We start from the raw sequence: 23827 nt of genomic DNA, 5'->3' as shown, positions 1-23827 counted from the left end.
AGTGTTGAGTCAGCTGTGACTCCTCCCAAGGTGGAGAAGGGGCAGAAGAGGTCTCCAAAGTCTGGGAAGAGCAGCACGGCAGAGAAGGCCGCCATCCTCCCCGCTGCCCAAGACTCCACCGCCAGCCCCATCGACACTGGTCAGGAGACCACCGCCAGAGTCAGTGCCCAGGAGGGCAGCGCTATCGTCACTGGTCAGGAGACCACCGCCGGAATCAGTGCCCAGGAGGGCAACACTATCGTCACTGGTCAGGAGACCACCGCCAGAGTCAGTGCCCAGGAGGGCAGCACTATAGTCAGTGGTCAGGAGACCACCGTCAGAGTCAGTGCCCAGGAGGGCCCCGGCAGCCACAGCCCCGCTGGGCAATGAGGGACCGCCATGGCACACACCGCAGCACAGGTCAGAGACAGCAAAGTCAAGCACCACTGAACAGGGCAAAGACCGCCATGGCAAGCACCGCTGAACAGGGCAAGCACCGCTGCACAGGGCAAAGACCGCCATGGCAAGCACCGCTGAACAGGGCAAGCACCGCTGAACAGGGTAAAGACCGCCATGGCAAGCACCGCTGAACAGGTCAGAGACAGCAAAGTCAAGCACAGCTGAACAGGGCAAAGACCGCCATGGCAAGCACCGCTGAACAGGTCAGAGACAGCAAAGTCAAGCACCGCTGAACAGGGCAAAGACCGCCATGGCAAGCACTGCTGAACAGGGCAAAGACCGCCATGGCAAGGACCGCTGAACAGGGCAAGCACCGCCAACTCAAGCACCGCTAGCCCATGAGCGGCAGGGGCAGTGACGCAACAGGGACCGTCACGGGGTGAGTGATGCACTCTGGGCACCAGTCCCCCACCAGAACCAGTGGAGACATGCATCCACTCCATCTATCCTGCACAGGATGAAGCACTCTGGGCACCAGTCCCCCTCCAGAACCAGTGGAGACATGCATCCACTCCATCTATCCTGCACAGGATGAAGCACTCTGGGCACCAGTCCCCCTCCAGAACAAGTGGAGAGTGTATATACTTGTGAGACTGTGGCTTTGCACTCCCCAGGATGGTACAGTGGGAAACCCACCCACTGTAGAGACTTGTGAGACTGTGGCTTTGCACTCCCCAGGATACAGCAGTGGGCAACCCACCCACTGTAGAGACTTGAGAGACTGTGGCTTTGCACTCCCCAGGATACAGCAGTGGGCAACCCACCCACTGTAGAGACTTGAGAGACTGTGGCTTTGCACTCCCCAGGATACAGCAGTGGGCAAACCACCCACTGAAAAGACTTGTGTGACTTTGGCTTTGCACTCCCCAGGATGGTACAGTGGGCAAACCACCCACTGTAGAGACTTGTGAGACTGTGGCTTTGCACTCCCCAGGATGGTACAGTGGGCAACCCACCCACTGTAGAGACTTGAGAGACTGTGGCTTTGCACTCCCCAGGATTCAGCAGTGGGCAACCCACCCACTGTAGAGACTTGAGAGACTGTGGCTTTGCACTCCCCAGGATACAGCAGTGGGCAACCCACCCACTGTAGAGACTTGAGAGACTGTGGTTTTGCACTCCCCAGGATACATCAATGGGCATGGAGCCCCGTCGTGGATCTGGCGTGGTGCAGTCATCCGGCTGAGGTGCCCCCCCTTCCCTTCCCCCTGAGGTGCCTGTTGTATTTCTATCTGATGCCCCTGCAGTGTTATCTCCGTTCCAGGACAGGTATCGTGTGTGGGCCTTGCCCATGCATTTTGGGCCCAGTGGTCCACGGACATTGAAATGTGCATACCTGTACTACTAATCGTGATGTCTATATTTGGAATGTGTATATATTGATGTATATATGAGCTAACTGTTTTTTGATACATTACAATGGTTGAACTCATTTCCTTTTGTCTTAGCATTCTTCCGGGGGGGTTGGGGGTTGTTACTGTGATGTTCGGAAATGCATTTGTGTGTGGGTTGTAGTGGGTGAGGGTCGGGTTGGGGGTGGGGGTGTTGCATGTGTGTGTCCGTGACTTTTGCCTCCCCCCTCCCCTATATCGTAGGTGCAGTACTCACCGTTGTCTTCTGCGCCGCCGTTGCTGACGTTCGTAGACGAGCAGGAAGACAAGCGCAGGGAGTATTTGGAGTTCCGCCTCCATGGTGCCCTCCTTCCCCGTGGAGTTTGTTCAGGTGAGCGTTTTACCATTGAAATGTCTGTTTCCGCCATGTTTTTATCCACGGTAATCAGCCCCGGAAAAGGTGGCGGATTGACCTGTTGTAATACTGTGGGCGGTACTTTGTCTTCCGCATGTCTGTTGGCGGTGACCGCCGCGCTGCTTGTCTGTACCGCCGTGGCGGTCGGAGTGTTAAAGTGGCTGTCTATGTTGGCGGTTTCCGCCATGGTCATAATTCCCTTTTTTTTTCCGCCAGCCTGTTTGCGGTCTTACCGCCGCTTTAACACCATCCGCCAGGGTTGTAATGACCCCCATAATGTTTTTTCATTTTTGATACGTAAGGTAGCCCTTTTTTCCCCAATCCCATTTTACACCTTGCACACATGCAGTTTAATTGTTTTTCCCCATATACTCTTGTCTTGTTTAGTTAATCACTATCACCCACTTTAATTTTCATTCATGTCACAAACCAAAAACCCAAGTTTTTCAGAGAATGAGTTGAGAGTCAGGGTGGAAGAATTCATAAGAGTAGAGCAACAATTGTTTGGAGCCCATGTCCAATATACTCCTCTCAGTAGGAAAAGGGAAATGTGGCAAAGGATAGTCAACAGAGTGAATGCTGTAGGCACCACCTTGCGCACAAAAGAGGATATTAGGAAGAAATGGAATGAACTGAGGGGGAAGGTGCATTCCCTGGCCTCCAGGTAACACATGGAGGCCCAGAAGACTGGTGGTGGTCCTCCCAGCACCCCATTACAACTCTTTTCCTGAGAGGAGAAGGTCTTGGCCGTCTTGCATCCTGAGGGCTTGACAGAAATAGCTGGTAAGTCACACCAAAAAACTGTCACAAAACATCAATGTCCTGTATAATCACATCTCAGCTTTCTCCTTGTGTTGTTCATCTACTTTCATAGCCTGCAATACCCAAAGTATCAGAGACGGTAGATTGTCAGTGTGTATTGTCGTACATAACATCACATGTATCAATCTCCATTATATGCCATATGTTGGAATGGTGGCTGTAAGTGTATTAATATCAAAAGATCATCCCAGGACTCATGGCATGTGCCAACACGTCAATATATCATTCAGCATAACTGCAGTGTAGCTATAGGTCTGTCAGGTTAAACATTTGTCAAGGGTTAGGAAGTAGAGAGAGGGATATGACTACAACTGCCATGAGGCCCTTTTTCTTTTACTCAAAACAAGAGGCCATTTTGCTCTTGCACAAAGACAGGTATTAGCCACATCACATCTGATGCTCACTCATCATGGAGTTTACCATTTGTCTAATGTTGGGTTTTAGAAGAAAGCGATATTACTACAACTATCATGAGGCCCTCTTTCCTTTATGTAACTCAAAACAAGCGGCCATTCTGCTCATGCACAAAGACACTTATTAGCCATGTCACAACTGATGTTCACTCATCATGCAGTTTACCATTTGTCTAGTGTTTGGTGTTAGAAAGTGAAGCTGGAGTGCTGGTGCCCCAGAAAATCCTGACTCTTCCGGTCTCAACAACCACCAGCGTTTGGGGTAAGTGAGACACCAACAACTATCTCTCACCCTCTGAGGTCAACTGAATCTTCGGACTTAGCGAAGAGTGTAGTAGTCAGAATCCGTCAATCACAAAACAATCACATTATATCATAAACAATACTATACCCCACAGCAATTTAACGCTGAATTAAGCTCCAGATCGAATAAAGTTTCAAAGCTTTATTACAATCCCAAAATTAATGTCACAAAATGGTGTGCAAAACTAAGTTATAAACATCCTTAAAAACTATAGGCTGACTAAAAAGTCTGAAAAGATTCAACCTACTAAACATCAATACTGTTAGACACTCCAAAAGAATAATGTAGATTAGCAACATTACAACATACTGTATGCATGATTATAAATATTTAAAGCAGATGATGGTGACATCAGTAAATCATCAAAATACAATTTTAACAATTAATTTCAGAGCTGGGCCGTTCCTAACACTAATCAGAATTGGGACTTGCATGTGTGGGAACGGGCTAACACATGCGGGCAAAAGCAAAATTAATGAAAGACAAAAAATAATTTTGAAAACATCTAACTAGGGCAACTAACTTTATAAGTATGCTGCTGTAAGTGACTAAGCTAAAAAGGAAACCACATTTAGTTATACCGCTCCTCGTGGGACAGGAGACAGGATGATTCCACAGGAACGGTCACTTTCTTCCAACATCAGCTGACAACAGCATCAGGACAGTGCAGAACACGAGCTATATAAAGGACAAATCAGCAGTTCAGAATTAGTTTGCCTTATTAATACTGAACCACGTAACAGAATAGGGCAGTTACCCTATGATAAGGACACTCATGCTGGAAACTCAGAGAAGAGATTTGAAACCAGAATAGACAAACTCCAACAGAATTCTAAACAATACCAAGCAGGGGTGAAGACTGATGAAGACTGACTTCAAGAAGGTTCTGAAGGGAACTGACTTCCATTCCAAAGCTTTTCACTAATCAAAATAACCAAAATCCATTTGATTGGTCCTGCAAGAGGGCACACTCTGGCCATTAATTTCAGCATCCAATCACTGCAGATGGCACTACCAATTTCTGATACTTTTAGGAATGTTCCTAGCAAAAGTCCATTGTTCATACTGTGACTACATGCAATTCCACCAAAACATTACATTTTCTAATAATTTGCTACTTACAGTTCCTTTCGCACGATCCACAATAAACCAAACTAATATTCTTTTACGTAAACACTGTGATTTCCTGTCCGATTCAAAAGCTAGAACAAATACATTAATTGAAGTTGAAACATGCTCTTCTCCTGCAATACAATTGAACATTCAACATTACATTAGCTACGTAGAAAAATAATTCAGGTCAGAGGGAACAGAATAAACAAGTGATTTTCCATTACTGCAGCAAAATGAATTTTCTTCTTCAGGCCTAGTCAAGTGAAAGAAGATTTAATACACATTAATACATTCAATACATTAATAAAGCTATTGCACACCTTACAATTCATATATGCAAAACAAATTATTTAATTTCAAATATTATTCATATTATATCAAAGCAACTTTAAACATATATTTATTTCTCTTCGCATGTTTATGGAATTCATTTAATTCAATATAAGTGCATTTAATTCACATACATTTAATACTCATAATACATTTTTTATTTTTACTATTTCTACTTGAAAAGAATCCTTCCAGGTTAATATTTATTATTAATTCACTCAAAATACAAATGCATGTTAAACGTGATGACAAAATACGAATGGTAGACCCAAATGTCCATCACAATTTAAACATGTACATTTTCATTTATACACTATTTTCTTGGTTTAGGCTTTTAAATGCAGATTTATTAGTCACCATATGCTAACTTCTATGCCACTAATTTATTATTTAAACTTGCTCTCTCTAAGTGACATGACTACAACTACCATGAGGCTCTCTTTCTGTAACACAAAACAATAGGTAATTCTGCTCTTGCCCATATTCACTTGTTTGCCATGTCACAACTGATGTTCACTCGTCATGGAGTTTACTATTTGTCTAGTGTTGGGAGTGAGAAAGTGATATGACTACAACTATGATGAGGTCCTCTTGCTGTTACTCAAAACAAGAGGCCAATCTGCTCTTTTCCATATTCACTTGTTTGCGATGTCACAACTAAAGTTCACTTACCATGGACTGAGCAATCTTCATATCATGCTTAACTCTGCGACGTGTACACCTACCTCGCTTGATTTTTTCCTGGTAACCATAAATGCCATTATTAATGCTATGAATGACACCTTACTAAGTGGGTATATCAAGTAGTTGAAAGGCATTAAGCTGCTTTAGCTGATTGGAAGTGGCAGGTAACCTATTGACTCTGCATTGCTCACATGATGTCCACTGCTACAGATATAACCAGGTTGTGTGCTCGCCTGTATCTTACACAACTAGGTCTTGAAATGGTCAAATACACATGTTACTTCTCCACTTTGTTGGCTTAACTGTTTGTTAGATGTCATGTACTTTTCCGAATCGAAAATGTAGCTTATCAGTACATCAAATAAGCTGTTCAATCCTAATAGTTTTTGCCACCTCCATAAAGGTCTAGGTCAATAACATTTATACCATGGAAATATATCACAATAGGAAACCCTACCTATTAACATTTTCCTTGGTCTCTACTTACTGTGACACTAAACATTTTGATGTAGATTCCACACTTTGACCAATAACAATGTACTCAATTTATCAGGTTAAACTGGCACTGCACCTGGGCAGATATTGTCCATCGAACAGACCCCCAAACCACCCCCTGATGAAACCATCAGGGATTTTAACACTCCTGGATATGTGGATGATGGACCTGGCACATCCGGTAAGCCTGGTCATAAGGCAAGAGTGAGTCTCACTGTGCTCACATTAACACCTCACACCCCAGCTGCTACAACATCTCAGCCAGCAACATACCCCACAACCTGTGTACGTAGCACAGTTAGTAGAATCTTATGGCCCCCATCCTGGATTCTGAAGCGCTAATCACCACCCCTGACACACAGGGACCAGGACCCACTTGGAGAGGGCACCCTGGGCTAAAGACACAGGCTCATAGAGGTAGGGTCAGTGGGAGTGAAGCTGTGGGCCAGCAGAGTGAGGTCACTGGGATCACTCATGACCAGGACACCATCAGCCAAGTCTTGGGGGGTCTATCAGGAGTCCCAAGGCATAATGGATCAGGTAGCACCTGAACTCTGGGAAATCAAGCAGCTTCACAAGGTCAGGTACCAACAGATGGAGGCCCATAAATCCAACATGGGCACCCTAACAGGGGTGCTGATGGACATCCATACAACCCTGAGCAGGGTGTTTCCACCACCATCTACCCCTTCCTGTGGTGCAACTACATAAAGACCATCTATATCTGTGGCAGAAACAGGAAGAGATACCCTGCAAGAGGAAGAAATACTGTCAGACATTCCTGTCTCTGCTGCAGCCGAACCACCCGCCCTCGCAAGCAGCAATACACCCACCACTGCCAGCAAAAAATCTCAACCTTTATGTCCTTCTTTGTGTGTCACACATTCAGTCTGTGGAATAATTATAGTCACTTTTCCATTCCTGATGGGAGAAGAAATCTGGACTTTGGAATTCAGATGATTTGCCATCTACATCTATGGTTTCATTCACCATGACTGACTACTTCACTTTTTATTTGTGTTTGTTTTTGCGCCAAGTATTTCTTTACCTTTAGCACTTTAATAAATTCACAAGTCACAAACTCATTGTCTGCTGTAGTAAATTTCACATTTAGCAATGTAGAAATGTAAGACCATGTGAACTATACAATAACAAAACAAGCTAGTTCTGTCAGCATAGATATGTTGCAGGTACACAATGTTTAGCTCAGGATCAGAACCATGCCACACCAACACACACATACAAGTGTCTTGTCGAAGAAGATTTTTATTACATTGTTCAAATCATAGGCTGTCAATATGTCAGAAACATAGAAATCAAACATGATTGAATTGTACCGTGTAAGTAAGCACATTACAGATACAGAACTCCAGAACATGGAAGGAAGGGATACATCAGACGTTGTCCTGTGGAATAGGCAAAAATTAATTTGGTTTCTCTCATCAGCTGCAGCCATATCGCCTAACTCACAAAAGGAATCCAACATCACGTAATGCCAGATTAATAAGGATGGCAGTACAGCAGTTCCTGATCACAGGGTCATTACAATCCAGTGCTTCTACATCTGGTGATATGACACAAACAAATGACAGTGATGTGCCACAGGCACTTTGGCCTACATACAGTTCGGACAAAATGAGTGTTTAGCCAATGTGTTTAGCAATATGGATTTGGCGTACAACTACATATCGTCTGACCACATGATGACACACATAAAGCATCATGGCCACTACACAACAAGGAACAAGTCCAATGGAGTCTCCTTATCTTTCATCCTATAACTATGAAAGCTGTCTTGTACACCCAAAGTCTGTGACATACATTCTCAGGAACAATCTATGTCCACTTAGTATGTGCCAACAGCATCATATACCTGCCAATGTCACAACTCTGAAATGTTCAAATGAAGATGTCATGGTGGAGGTACCTAAACAAACACAAAAACAAAGTATAGTTATGAAACCATACATATGACACACTTCACATAGCAAGTGTCTGGAGAACTCAGTCCATGACAAAAATCTGACACAAACAATTAATATTTAATAAAAGTGAATGTGTCTAAAGCTTCTTCACCAAATCATCACCCTGCCAGATTTTTCCAGAGCTTCAGCCTCCAAACACTTTTAAAAAATTATACTCTTGACATCATCACAACTTCAATGTACAGTCAAAGTCATGGCATACTTATGCTCATGAGAAGAAGCTGTCAATGAGGTCTTGTCGCAAGTCAGCTCCTTTCTCTTCACCACTATTACCATAATTTGGCATTTCAGGATCCTCACCCGGTGGCACCTCAGGTTCTCCCTCCTCTCTGATGTAAGGGATGTTCCTTCGCAGGGCAATGCTATGGAGCATGCAGTAGGCCACAATGATTTGATACACCTTCCCAGGTGAGTAGCGGAAGGCTCCCCCAGTCTTGTATAGACAGTAAAATCCTGAGCCCAAAAGCCTTCTCAAATGGCTACTATGTTCTTCAATAAGCCTCATTAAAGTGGACCTCCCCTGGTGTAGTTGTATTCACCAGCTGTGTTTACAACCAAGGACGACTGGGATATGCTGAGTCTCCTGTTTTGTAATGAGACATAAGAGCTACATGAGCCACAATCTTCCTGATTATAGCACCTGACATTGCACAGGCAAAGTTAGGACAGATGTTACTTACCAACAAGCCAGGCCCTCTGAGGTTGAAGTTGTGACATCAGCTGGGGTATGTTGCTGTTCCACATTACAAAGGAAACATAGGCTGAACCTGCAAACCTGGCACAGACATTTGAAATGTACTAATCTGGCAAGTAGACAACTTGCACTTTGATGGAATGGAAGTGCTTCCTGTTTCTATAGACTTGTTCACTGGCATGTCGTGGCACTAATGCAATATGGGTACCATCAATGGTTCCCACCACATGTGGGAGGCAACTAAATCCTTGGAAGCCAACCTTCTCATTGGCTAAATCCTCACATCTAGGGAACCTGATATAGCTGTCAATGTGTTTCATCATTGCTGACAGCACATCTTATAAAACACCACTGAACATAGGTTTTGACATACCACCAGATACAACCACTGTATATTGAAAGGACCCTGTGGCCAGAAAGTGTAATACTGCCATGAGTCTCACAATGGGTGGGATACATGTTGTATTGGTGTTTTGAATCATCCAACTGCTGAAATAAATCTTGTATAGTTTGCCTATTCAGGTGAAACTGCTTTATTACATTCCTTTCTTCCATGGTCTGAAGGTCTGGAAATGGATGACACACTGGAGGTTGTTGTCTCCTCCCTCTTTGAGGGTACCTATGTGTGGAACCAAATCAATAAGTGCATCAGTCACAGTGTCCAGAGCAACATAGGTGATGAGTAAGACAAAAGTAATGTGTCCCACTGTTGTCTACACGTGTCTACAACATATAGGTGCACATCATGCACCTATGTTCCTTATGTGCACCTTGATATAAATAGTATGTTTTTTCCTCCCAAAATACTATCACCTGAGGTGTACACTGCACTGCGGTTATACGGAATTTATGACCAGTAACACACCACACTGATGATTGTGTAGTAGAAATCACACATCAATGGAGTATTACATATGTTTACATGGTACAACACATTTGTAGTGATAGTGATGCATTTACCAGTCAGCAATACTGTAGTTTTAACTGCTAAAATGGCGGATGCCTGACCTCGTATATTGGACTTTTGGAAGCTGCAGCCACCGGCGGAAGTCGACCACGCAGTGAGTGGTTTCAACCATGGCGATCACAGCTATAGGCTAACGTTGTTGACTGTGACGGTAGCGGACCAATGGCTGTGCCTGTTTATGCTGATGACCGTGTATGTGGCATACATGTACGTTGTGGTTTCAAAAATAACTCACTTGCCTCCTGACACTGCTGCCATCAACATCTCAGCCACTTTAGCTGCTGTGTGCCACCTCTGGGAGCAATCATGGCAGGCGAGGCATGTGAAAGGGGTCCTGCTTCTCTCCAGAGGAGCTGGAGAAACTTGTTGAAGAGTTCCTTCCCCTGTATGGTCAGCTCTGTGGCTCACCAGAGGAACAGGTAACTACCTCATATACATATATGACTATGTTCAACACCATCTTTTCCTTTCTCATAGGCTACAATGTGCCTCTGAGTCCCAGATAATATTTTGGATTACTGTAGTTACATTTTGTTGTCCATACATAGGATGTACATGTCATGGATTGTGAAGGCCTGTACTTTGTGTATTTCAAATTACCACTGTGTTGTGTGACGCGTGATAAGCTCTAGATCCCATTTCTGTTGTATTCACATGTCTATGCAAGTAAACATTTCAGGGTAACAATGATATATATGATGATCATATAATGGTAAATGAACAAATAAATGTAGTTGCATTACAGCATGAGCTGTGTATGTATACTGTTAGAAGCAGTTGAAGAGGATTTTAGAAATGTGAACAGTACCACATATCACTTAGGCCAGATCAGGCCTTGGCAGACTGTTGTCTGAGAGTTAGCTAAGTCTCGCTGACCCCTTCAGAATGCCACACAACTTTGAGCTTACATAATGGATGGCCACAAGATGTACTGTTATGCATTGAAGTGATGGAAATGTGATGTTCATGTTGGTTCAGTAGGCTCAGCCTGCAAAGAGCAAAGTCTATCAAAGGTTTTCCCATTAGGGGCCATAGCTCAGGTTGGGGTAGAGTTACAGTGGCAATGCAACTGATGCAGAGGGTAAACTCCCTGTAGACCTGCTGATCCTTGAATGTTCTTGTCTTTTTTTCTTCTTCTGGGCCACGTTTTCCTTCTTCCTAGAATACTGTTCACCTACCTGCATGCACTGGTTTCCTTCTCTTTCCTTTTTTAAGATGGTGTCTTCCCCAGCTATTCTCATGGTGCATTCCCAATCCATAATGGCGTTTTTCTTCTTTCCTGTATGTCACTTACTATCCATTAGTATATAAGGAGACAAATTATTTTCCTCCTCGTGTTGCAACACTTCCTGGTAGTGGTGGTCCTCGCTCCTGCTTGCTATTCCTATGGAGTATTTTCCTGGCTGTTTTTCCTGCAGCTTTTGAGGTTCCAGTCCCTGAAGTCCTGGTATCCTGACGTTCTCCTTTTTCCTGCTTCTGGAGTTCCTGCAAAAGAGGACTTTTCCCTTTGGGTTTTTTCTCTGGGACTCCTTTTGGAGGGCACAGATTGCCTAGGCATTTTCTTTTCAAATAGAACTGTGGCTACCAGAAAGAGTTGCCCCTATCTTGGCCAGACCAGAAAGTGCAAGAACTGAAGACGCACTCTAGTTCCAACCGACCGGGGCAGTAAAAGAAAGACAGATTGTGGCAGATTGCAACGCCCAAAACTCCTTTTTGTCCAAAGACTATGGAATATCCATCAGAGGACATAGTGGAGACAGCCCATTCGCTAATCCATTCTGTACAACAACAGGCTCAGGAAATGCAACCACTATGTGCCGAAAATGTGGCTTTATGACAATCCTTGACCTCTAGAACCACAGACGTTCCAACCATCTCTGCTACTATACCATGTTTCTCCTGGGATCCTAATAAGTTAAAAGAAATTCCTTGATTTTTTGATGGTTTATTTTGTATTTGAATTGTCTCAGTTTACTCAGGACAAGACCAAACTGGGATATTTGATCAGCGTCTTGTCTGGTCCACCTCTGGCATAGACAACTCCTTTGGTAGCCACGGATGACCCTAGGTTGTCTACTTATACCCCCTTTGTCGACGACTTTAAAAAAATGTTCACGCAACCCGGACTGGAGTCCTCTGCAGAAGAAGCTTTGAGTGACATCCAGTAGGGAAACCAGGGAACCAGGGCGTCTTACAATACATAACACATTTTAGACAGTTGGCGGCAGAAACCACTTTGGTTGGAACACAGCCTTGTCACTCTTTTTCACAGGGGGTTGCATGATAAAGTAAAGGATGAATTAGTACCTTCTCTTAAAGCAGATGATATGAAAGGTCTGATGGGCTCAGTTTCATTCATAGAATACTGCTTCCGGGGGTGTAGACCGGAGAAACAAAAAGGTAGTGTCTAATCACATATGGGAACTACATGTACAGTTGTTCATTGTCTAGAAGAGATGCAATCTGAGGCTCAAGCTTCTTCTGGATATGAACCCATGCAAATAGATATGGCCCATGGACCATTAACCAAGATTGAACATGAACACAGATGATGGAAAGGACTGTCTTTACCGTCGTAATGTTGGTCATCTGATTCATGCCTGTCCTACTCGTCCTACTAAGTTGACGGGAAACGGACGGGATGTTCAGAGATACCTTCTATATGTTCCTCCAAAGAAAACACAACGTCTCTTTTCCTTTTGCCCATCGTGTTACAGCTAACGGATGGAAGAGAAGAAAGAGCATTAGCATTGCCGGACTGTGGTGTTTGTGGAATATATTTCAAGGAGAAATGGGCTAAGGAAAAGGAAATCCCTTGAATACCCAAGGAAACACCAGAGGAGGTCCATACGGCAGACAGCTCTCCTTTTGCTTCAGGATCGTTCACATATACAACTCCAACCTTGTGTTTGAAGTTTGGGGAATATCAAGAGTATATCACTTTCGATCTGATTACTTCACCCAATCACATGATAATATTAGGTATACCTTGGCTGACAGAGCATAATCTCTATATTAATTGGGAAACTAGAACAATTTCTTTATCATTACAGTTTGCCAACATTATTGCTATCCTTCCAAAACCTATTGGTCACCTAAATCATAACCTTAATGAATACGAAAGTGGGCTGTTCTATCAACACCCTGGAAGGGGTACCAAGTCATTACCTGGAGTTTGCTGATAGTTTTGCCGCCACATAGACAATATGACTGTGCCATTCCTTTGGAACTCAGGCAGTGGTTCTCTTTGGAAGAATGTACTCGCTTTCTGAACCAGAAAAAGAGACACTTAAACAACATCTAGAGAAAAACTTATGGAGTGGGTTGATTACTTCCTCCTCCTTACCTGCTGGGGCACCTCTTGTTTTTTGTACCTAAGAAGATGAAGGATGTATGCCCCTGCATAGACTTTCGTGGGCTGAAAAAAATTACCATAAAGGACAAGTATCCTTTGCCCCTTATTAAGGACATCCTGGAATCAGTTAGAGGAACACAAATGTTCACCAAGTTGGATCAAGGGGAGCTTATCACCTCCTATGAATCAAGAAGGGAGATGAGTGGAATAACGCCTTTCGAACTCCTTCGGGTCACTTTGAATATCGAGTAATGCCCTTTGGTTTAACCAACGCTCCATCTATTTTCCAGAGGTTCATGGATTATGTTTTTTCAGATCTTCTAAATCAAATCATTGTTGCATACCTAGATGTATTCCACTCATCCTGAACAACATACAACACATGTAGCTGGAGAGACTCCAACAACATCAGCTGTATTGCAAACCAGCAAAATGTGAATTTGATAAGACAGAGGTGGAGTACCTTGGTTATCTTATCAACAAGACTGGTATTGCTATGGATCCAGAGAAAGTCAGAGCTATCCTGGATTGGCCATCCCCTTCCACTATAAAAGAAACCCAATGCACCTTAGGCTTGGCCAATCACTATCAACAGTTCATAGCAAATTTTGCTCAGCAGACAAGTTACATTACTCAGACCCTAAAGAGAGAAAGTCTTTGAAGTGGATTCTGCTGGACAAAAGCCTGCAGAAAGAGCTTTTCAAAATCTTAAACAAGCCTTTACACAAGCTCCAATTCTACAGCATCCAGACACCACAAAGAAGTTTATAGTAGAAACTGATGTTTCAGATAGAGCAATAGGAGCTGTTCTTCTACAAAGACAAGGCGACAATGGATTAGAACACCCAATCATTTATTTATCACGCCTTGACAGATTCCAAACACATTTATTCTGTATCAGAACCAGAATTGCTTACCCTCAAGGCAGCTTGTAATGAGTGGAGACAATTTCTAATGGTCATCAGAGAAACCTTTGAGGTCATAACAGGTCGTCGAAATTTGCAGTGTCTCTGCAATTTTCAATGCCGGAACTTTCGACAATCCCGGTGGGCCTTCTCTTTTAGCCAATTTGACTTTGTCATTACTTATATACTTGGGTCTCAGAACATCGTGGTGGATGCCCTATCTCGTTGTTATCCAAAAGGTGTGATTCTTCCATCACAGCCTATCATACAACCACATCGAATCATTGGTCTAGTACAATCCTTCCTTGACAGAGGACTATCAGAGTATGTGTCTCTCCCTAAAGAAGAATGGGATGCATTGAATCCTCAACTATGTAAGGTCAAGGGATATTACTATCATGAAAATGAGTTATTCCTTCCTACCAAGAAGGTCCAAATAGAATTGTTACAGATGTGTCACAACTCACCCATTGCTGGTCATCGTGGAATCAAGGCAACCCAAGAATTACTACTCCAGTCTTTTAGTGGCTCACTATCAAAGATGATACAGAAACAGGTGTTTCTTCTTGTTTTGTGAGTGCATAAGCAAAGATACCACATACAAAACCAGCGGGGCTGCTTTAACCCTTACCCAGTCCTCCAGCCCCTTGGCATATAGTATCCACCGATTTCCTGTGCTCATTACCACCTTCCACAAGAAATCGTGTAATAATGGTAACAGTAGATTCTTTTTCCATGATGGCCCATTCTACAGCGCTAAAGAAGGTACCCACTGCTAATTTTTCACCTTCATGGTTTTCCTCAAGTCATTATATCTGATCGAGATCCTCAATATGTTTCACTCTTTTGGAAGCATTTTTGTCAGTCCCTTCATATTGAAGTGGCCTTATCATCTGATTTCCATCCCCAAACCAATGGACAAACAGAACACCTAAATCAGGGACCCGTACAATATCTATGCTGCTTCTCTAACATTACACAGAGTAACTGGTCCACGTATTTGCCAACAGCAGAGTTCTCTTACAACAATGCAGTACATTGTGCATCAACGGCCACTTCTTTCTTTTGTTCATATGATTATCATCCAAAGGCCTTCCCTACAGTTATTTGAGAATCATCTACTGTTCCTGCAGTAACCTCATTTTCTCGATGACTCCATAATATCAAATGGATCATACATTCCAATCTCCTGGCCGTAAATAACACATGAAGAAGACTGCAGATGCTAGTCGGTGTGCAGCACCATTTTACCAAGTACAAGATAAAGTCTGGCTTTCTTCTAAATATATGCCTCTCCATCTAGCCCAAAACAAATACAAATCTTGTTACTATGGTCCTTTCAAGATCCTGCAAGTGGTAACTCTAATATCCTTTCATCTCCTTTTACCTCAGACTTGGAAAATACACCCAATATTTCATATATCCCAGCTAAAACTCTATGTTCCTGACCCTTTTCAGAGACAGTATTCCTGTCCCCCTCTCTGTTGGTGGGTGATGAACCCGAATACGAGGTGCAAGAAATCTGTGATTCACGATTCTTCCGAAACCTTCTCTAATTCCTTATTCACTGGAAGGGTTATCTCCTTAGTGAGTGTTCCTGGAAGGCTGCTTCTTCTGTTCATGCTCCCCTTCTTGTCTGATGTTTTTTCTGTCTTTTTCTGGACAAGCCTGAAGCGTCTGGGTAGGGACCTACTGTTACCCTGTGGCGTCTGCTGCATCCCATTTTTGGCCCTCGGTGAGCTCTGCGATCCATTTCCCAGGCCATTAGACCCACCCCGGGCAACCTGCTCGACCGCAGAGTTTTCCTTGTTGCTCGCAGAGCGGTCAGGCGGTCCTGAATCGGGTTTCGGACCTCACTGCAATCAACACGCGGCATAGTGTTGTGCCGCAAAAGCTCCCCGCGGCCCACCCATGCTAATACTTACGTCCTTTCGTGTCCATAGGTTCTTGTCGTCTTTTCATCTTCTGGGCCATGTTTCCCTTCTTCCCAGAATGCTGTTAACCTCCCTGCATGCACTGGTTTCCTTCTCTTTCCTTTTTTAAGATGGTATTTTCTCCAGCTATTCCTATGTATTCCCAATCCAAGACGGCGTTTTTCTTCTTTCCTGTATGTCACATCCTGTCCATTAGTATATAAGGAGCCAGATTCTTTCCTCTTTGAGTTTCAACACTACCTGGTGGTGGTGGTCCTCGCTCCTACTCCATACTCCCATGGAGTCTTTTCCTGCTTGTTTTTCCTGCAGTTTTTGAGGTTCCAGTCCCCAAAGTCCTGGTATCTTGACGCTCTCCTTTTTCCTGCTTCTGGAGTTTCTGCGAAAGACGTTTTTTCCCTTTGGGTTTTTCCTCTGGGACTCCTTCTGGAAGGCACGGACCTCCTAGGCATTTACTTGTCAGCAGCACCCTGGATACTGGAAAGGGTCACCCCTATCTCGGCCAGACCAGAACATGTAGGAACCGAAGTCGCACTCCAGTTCCATCCAACCAGGGCGGTAAGAGAAAGATGGATCATATCAGATGTCTGGTTCCATCACACGTCTGCATACAAGAATATACTGGAACATAGTTATATGTGCTGCGTGTGCATTTCATGTTTTACCACAGACAGGAGCAGTGTCTAAACATTGGTTAGTGGCTCACACATTCGCTAATGCAATACTCAATGTAATTTGTCATGTCCAATTGCTGAAGCAATGAAGGACATGACAGTTAGACCTACAGTAATTATTCACAATGTGCATTTCCATGTCATTGATGTGGAAATATTAAGTTTAGTGAGTTGCACATGTTTATTGGTGAAGGTTCATAAACTGACTGTTGACATGCATCAGGGAGTGACATGCAAAAATATGGGAATCATATGTGAGTGAGTACACTCAGTAATATAATAGAATTTGTGTTTGCATGAAACAAAGGTACAGTTATGTACCTTCCTATTGAGAAACACATTAAACCATCTCTTCAGGTAATGGAGTTTCCCTGAGCCTCAACAACATTCAAAGGACTATTGGCTTTTAGTCATGCAATGTCAGACTGGAGTTCTCACCAGTACCAATCACAGCTGGTGATTTGCCTAGCCCTACCTCATTCATTGTGCTTTGGATATTTGTATAGAAATTCCCCAGACATTTTGAGCAGATTGTCACCAGTGTACTTTTCTTGTGTTGTGTTTTATATATCAAAGCTACATTAGTACAACTTTCATGAGAATATTTTGACAATGGACATATTAAGAAGTTACAGTTGGGAAGTTTCTACAGCAGGACACAAGTTTTTCCTTGTCACCTTCTTCCAGCTACTGTACATCTAGCTGCAACATAGCTGTACCAGTTAACCATCATTTCATCATGATGTGGTATTAGATATATGAACATTTGCTGACTGCAGGGCCTTGTGTGGAATCTGTAGGAGTAAATTTGGCATTGCCATACTATTTGATGACAACAGGTTACTGAGGTACGCTACAAGAGCCAAACCATTCAAGGTGACAAGGTCTCCTACTTGATACATTGGTAGTGTGATTGCACAACTTCACTAATTATGTTGGAGTTGACTGTGGTTCTGAATTTACAGTGACAAACTGTTTACAATTTATGAAGCATGCATGTATGTGCCCTTGCAAATATTGGAGCCACTTTGGAGGGCATTGTATCTGGGGTCTACTGCACATTATTGTAATGTTCTGTGATCCTAACTGTTGGTCAAGTGTTTTCTGGCACATGCAATAATCCTATTTGTATGTGTCATTTCAGCATCATCCCAGGCAATCAGAGGAGATAGGGATGACATCTGTTGGGAAGCAGCTGGTCACGGTACTTCAGGTCGTGACACAACTGACATGGAGGGACCCAGTGGCAAGGAGGGTGAGAGGAGTGCCACGAAAGACATAGACTCTACATCGCTATTGTCTTAGTCCAGCTCCAGTGGATACTCACTAGCAGTGGAGGGACATACAGGACCAGTTACTACCCCATTCTTGTCTGCCACCCCCAGTACCATCACCACTCTCCCTGTTGCACCCCACCCAGCTGGCACGGCCCACTCATCCAAGAAGGGAACCATCTCTTTTGCTCCAGACTCCTCACCCCTTGCCCCTGTTCCCCCTGCTGCTCTGAGTGAGGATGCTATTGACCTCCCTAGAAACATCTAGACAACACTACTGAATGCCATCCAGGTGCAGGGAAGCCATCTGCAACAGATGGTGGCCTACCTAGAAGGCATCCACAGCTCCATGTATGCCCCACAGAGATCCTTTCAGGTTCTGGCCTCCTCCCTCATGGCAACCTTCCACCCAACCCATACTTCCGCCCCACCACCTGCATCTTTCCCATTCAAATGTCCTCTTCCAATGCCTGTCCCGAGCACACTCACACATAAGCAGACACACACCTCAACAGACCCAAGCAGCACACGTAAACAGAAACACCACAAAACACACAAGCACACAAACACTCACCAGATACTCACTGCACCTACAACCACCACCACCCCAACATGCCCCCAGACACCTCAGCCACACCCACAGACCTAGGCACTGCTCACACCATAACCCCAGATACCTCATCCACCAACAGACACATCCACCACTCCCACCATGCCCCCAGACACCACACCAACACCAACAGACACATCCACCACTCCCATCATATCCCCAGACACCACACCAACACCATCAGACACTCCCAGCACACCCACATCACACTCCACAAAAAAACACAAATGCCTACACTCACCCACACAACAGACACCTATAAAACACAAATATCACACTTCATGACACAGCCAGCAGCAGCACCAAAAACACCCACCCACACATGACACTTCCATTCCTCAACCTCTCAAACCCTAATCCTGCCTGGGCACCCTACCCATTTCCCAAAAGAAAGTTTGATGGTTGCCCTTGCCTTTTCCCCTGTAAAAACCACCCCCCTAAAGCCAAGGGGACCACCACCACAACCCAACCGATCCCCTCCACATCCAAGTCCTTCCCTGTGACACTCGATACCCCTACTGGACCCAGCTATACACCAAAGAAACCCCAGAACAGAACACCCCTCCCAAAGTCACGCACATCCCTCCCAAAACCAACCCCTCCCGTCCCAAAGGACATCATTGGTGTACCTTGAGTACCCACTAGATGCCCCTTCCTGGTGAGGTTCCCATGGCAGCGTTCTGAGAGGCATGTTTAGTGGCACAGCAGTGTGCTGGATCACAGATTGTGTTATTCGACTGGCTGTTGGCCTTTACTTTGCTACATGTGTTTATTGTTTTAAATTAAAAAAAAATGCTTGTTTTAGTACACATGAGTCCAGGCATTACTTTTCTACCATTTTGATATTCATGGATGCCTTCGGATGTATAACTACAGTTATGTTTGTTTCACCCTGATTGATGGTCCAGTTGATGTGGTTGGTATGATCTGACCTTGGAACCAGTGCTGGAGTCACCCAGGACAAGGGGAAATGTTCAATGGATGGATATGTAGGATGTAATCTTAATGGGGCTGACATTGCATTGGGTAGAGTTTCATATGGTAAGTATTTCATCTTGGCTTGGCCAATGTCAACATCAATTGGTTTCCCTTTCCATCTATGATATAGGGGAGACATTTGTTTAATGTGTACAAGCTAGAGATTTGTTTGTCCACACATGTAGGGTGTTCAACTGTCATACCTTTATACACACTTTAATGGAAATGTGTCCATTTTCATGTGTGTACTTTACACCTACTTTAACTAAGTGTATGACCCATGATGTTACTGCTGCAATTGCTTTCAGGACTTGCACTTCCACATTTCCCACATATGAATGGTGTTGGACCTGGCCCTTTTACAGGGTCATTCCCCAGACTTTTTGCCTTTTTCCCTCCTTATTTTTCTGACCCTTGTTGGCTGACGTTATGACTCTGAGCACTTTTTCACTGCTAATCAGTGCTAAAGTGCATGTGCCCTCCCTTGTAAAATTGGTATGATTGGCTTATACCTAATTGGCGAATTTAATTTACCTATAAATCCCTATACCCAGGGCCTGTAAATGTAATGCTACTAGTGGGCCTGCAGTGCTGCTTGCGCCACCCACTGAAGTAGCCTTTCAAACCTGTCTCAGGCCTGCTTGTCTGCTGCAGTGCCTGTGTGCACAGTTTTCTGCCACAGGGACCTGGCATCTAAATTTACTTACCAGGCTCAGAACTCCCCTTTTACTACATGTAAGTCACCCCTAGGGTGTGCCCTAGCTAGCCCTATGGGCAGGGTGCCATGTATGTAGGAGGCACGACATGTGCCTAGTAATGTGGCCTGTCCTGGTAGGGACAAACAGCCTATTTGGTGTCTCACTACTGTGATGGCTGCCTTCTCATAGGATTTGCATTAGAAATGCCCTGCCTTATGTGTAAGGGGTATTGTCTGATTTATGAGGGTGTCGCGTAGGCTCTCATTATCCTAATGAGACTACTGGATTTTGAGAAGCAAGATCGTTCACAGTGTGGGGGACTAAGTCTGACCCACGGTGAAGGACCCTTGTCACTCTAAATCCAGGTTTTGCTCCGGCTAACTAGCAGTGCCTCATCTCTCCCAAAGGGAAGAGACAATTGGGCAGCCGAGCGCATGACATCTTAGCACTTCCCAAGGAAGTTGTGGTCACTCAGGTCCCATCCGGTTCTCTCATTCACAGTACGGTCTCACATAGAAATGACAAAGGCAGTTTAAGTTTTAAAGATTGGTTTAATAAAACGACTGCATTTTAGATAGCAAAGTGTGAGCTGCAATAACCAGAACTACACAACACAGTAGGGTTAAAATAGTAACGATGAGAGTGAAGCACAAGAATAAAGCTATCATAGTGCCGCTAGGTTATGTTCTCTCTAAGTTATATTTCGAGCACAGCATGTGAAGCTCTAAGCCTGCCTTTCAGGTTCCCCCGGGAGGACATCAACCCTCATACCTGAGCAAAGGCCTGTAATCTGCATCAGCATCTGCAACGGGGCAGTCAGCATCTAGTTGTAGGTTCCTGGCCGGAATCTCCCTCTGACTTGTACTAGGACTAGAAAGTGTTTTTATAACTAACATGCAGATGTTCTAAGAAAATGTCCCTACGTAAGGATGTGTGTCTTCCACGAATACTCGAGACTAAACTTCTACCACGTTTACCAGCAATGTACCAGACTGTAGCCTTGAATGAAGCACAGGGCGATCAAGAATGCATTATTTGAGAACACAGTGCTGAACTAAGCTAAACATTGTGATAGAAGGAAATTAAAACAAGAGCGTAAAACTGGTTATTTGTAAAATAATAGTGCAACGCTGAATAAAATGTATCTAGGGCAAAGTGCAGAGCGGCCTAGTATGCTAAACTAACGTGCATGAAGCTATATTAAAAATGGCTACACTACACCCTCCCCTTGTCGGTAGAAAGTGGTTTAATCCGAAGCTAAAACGCCCTTAAGCTAAAATATATTTAAAACCCTATTCAAATTTTAACAAGTAAAGAGGACACTCAAGCCTACTAATTTGCAAATTTAAAATTGAGCATGCGGCCAAATGCCGAATTCAAAGGAAAAATGTCAATTTATGATATTTCCAAATCAAGCATCAGCCATGGAAAGCAGGAGATTCTCCACCTCGGCAGATAACAAAACCGGGAAATCCACGCCAAAAATGACCAAGTAGCAGGTGTGTTCCAAAGCCCCAGTATCAACCAAGGCGGCATCCCGTGCAGTGCCCACGAACGAGTTAATATCAACTTCCTCCAGGAAGGGTAGCTCGTAATCAGCTTCTCTAAGCAAACGCAGCCGCAGTGTGCATGTCTGGTAATGAACCCTCATCGAGAACATCAACAGATCAGCATCAATCACTGGGGGGCGTTGCTGTGAGAGACAAACGTCCAGTGCATGTTCAAAAGAGCACCAACGGCACCGAAACACAGGCTGCACACAATCCAAAACCGGTCTGAATGACAGGGACCAGTCACACTCCAAATGTTCCAGGAGTGTTGCTCCAAAGTACTGCATCATACGTTCACGACACAGCTGCGCTGATGGGAGCACCTCATTCGTCCTTGTTGCGGTGGGACAGCCATTGCGGAAAAACAACAGCAACAGCAAAACGCCGGCTAATAAAGCCAAAGTTATCAGAAATCCCCCAAAAATGCTTCCGAAAATGGAATGAATAGCCGAAGGTATTAAACCAAATATGGAGGAAAAGGTGTGAACAAAACCAATACCAACAGCTTAAAAAAAATGTGCTAATCCAGCCGTGCTGGAGGCATTAAATATACATCCCACGAGTTCACCAAAGTGTCTCGGAAAGTTTGTATTTAACAGGGACTGTATTTCCGCCGATGACCTTGCCTCCTGAAGTGCGTAGGTCTTGCGTGCAGATGTAAGGGCCACATGCTTCTGAAACAATAAAGCCTTTAGTCTACTTAACTTGTCAAAATTCACCTTGGAAGTAGCAATGTGAGGAAACAACACGTTCCCACAGCATGTAACGACCTTAGTGACCGAAACAACGTAAACTATTCCGGCCCGCATGCCACAACAGTCTTCACTATTGAGGAGGACGTTGCTGCCGTTTGAAAGCACCTGGAACGTGCGTTTAATCAAGGGAACTGGAACTCCCTTCAGATAGCAAGCCAAGTTCGCAACCAAGGCATTACACGCCCCATGCAAGGACAGCTGCTTACAAATCATCAAATGGCTGACTGAAGTCTCACATCCACTACCGCTAAGAAAGACCTCTTTCATGCCGTTGAGGCATTTGTACGAGAAGGGAAGCTCCCACACCTCATGGATGTAACTATCTCCCAACTTTTCATATCTGCCTACCGGAACATGTTTCAAACAAGAAGTTAATTGTAATGTAGAAATAGGCAGATTAATAACCCCGTGTATCAACCACTCTGCTGAGGGAATCTCGGCCACGGTAAAAGGCAATCTTTCTAACTTTTCAATGTTGAGCATGACATAAGTCGCTTCCTTCTTAGCCATTAGTTGTTGTTGTCGCGTTAAATTAAAGGAAACAAATATTTCCCTGGCACTGATGTGCTGCCATGGAATGCAACCCGCCTTCAGCGTCTGAAGTGTCCAACCCAACTGCATAATGGACCTGGTCTGACTTTGTCCATGATATAAAGAAGACATATCAGATCGTATAATGACTATAGCAGAAGAAACAATGTTGTTAATTGTATATATCCGGTCGGACAAGGTGTGAATCCCATTATCCACAACAGCTAATGCGTTTTTCTAATTTTCCTGATCTATCTGCCTCAACCGGGCTGCAGCCTCCTGTTGGGAAAGTTTCCATATCTCATTGTATACTTCATACAAGAAACACTTCCTACGTGGTATCTGTGGGCCTGACAAAAAATCTTGTAAGTCAGTGTTATTAGTCAGGAGAGTGAGATGTGTCTTAACTGCATCTAGTGAGGATGATTTTAGCCGCTGTTGGCACAACTTTCCCACACTATGGGGGTCATTACAACCCTGGCGGATGGAGGAGAACCGGCGGTAAGACCGCCAACAGGCTGGCGGTCTTACCTAGGTGAATTATGACCATGGCGGTCACCGCCATGGTCATCCGC

The sequence above is a fragment of the Pleurodeles waltl genome, chromosome 3_1, assembly GCF_031143425.1.
Source record: "Pleurodeles waltl isolate 20211129_DDA chromosome 3_1, aPleWal1.hap1.20221129, whole genome shotgun sequence".
Taxonomy (NCBI): Eukaryota; Metazoa; Chordata; class Amphibia; order Caudata; family Salamandridae; genus Pleurodeles; species Pleurodeles waltl.
This window is presented reverse-complemented; position numbering follows the sequence as displayed.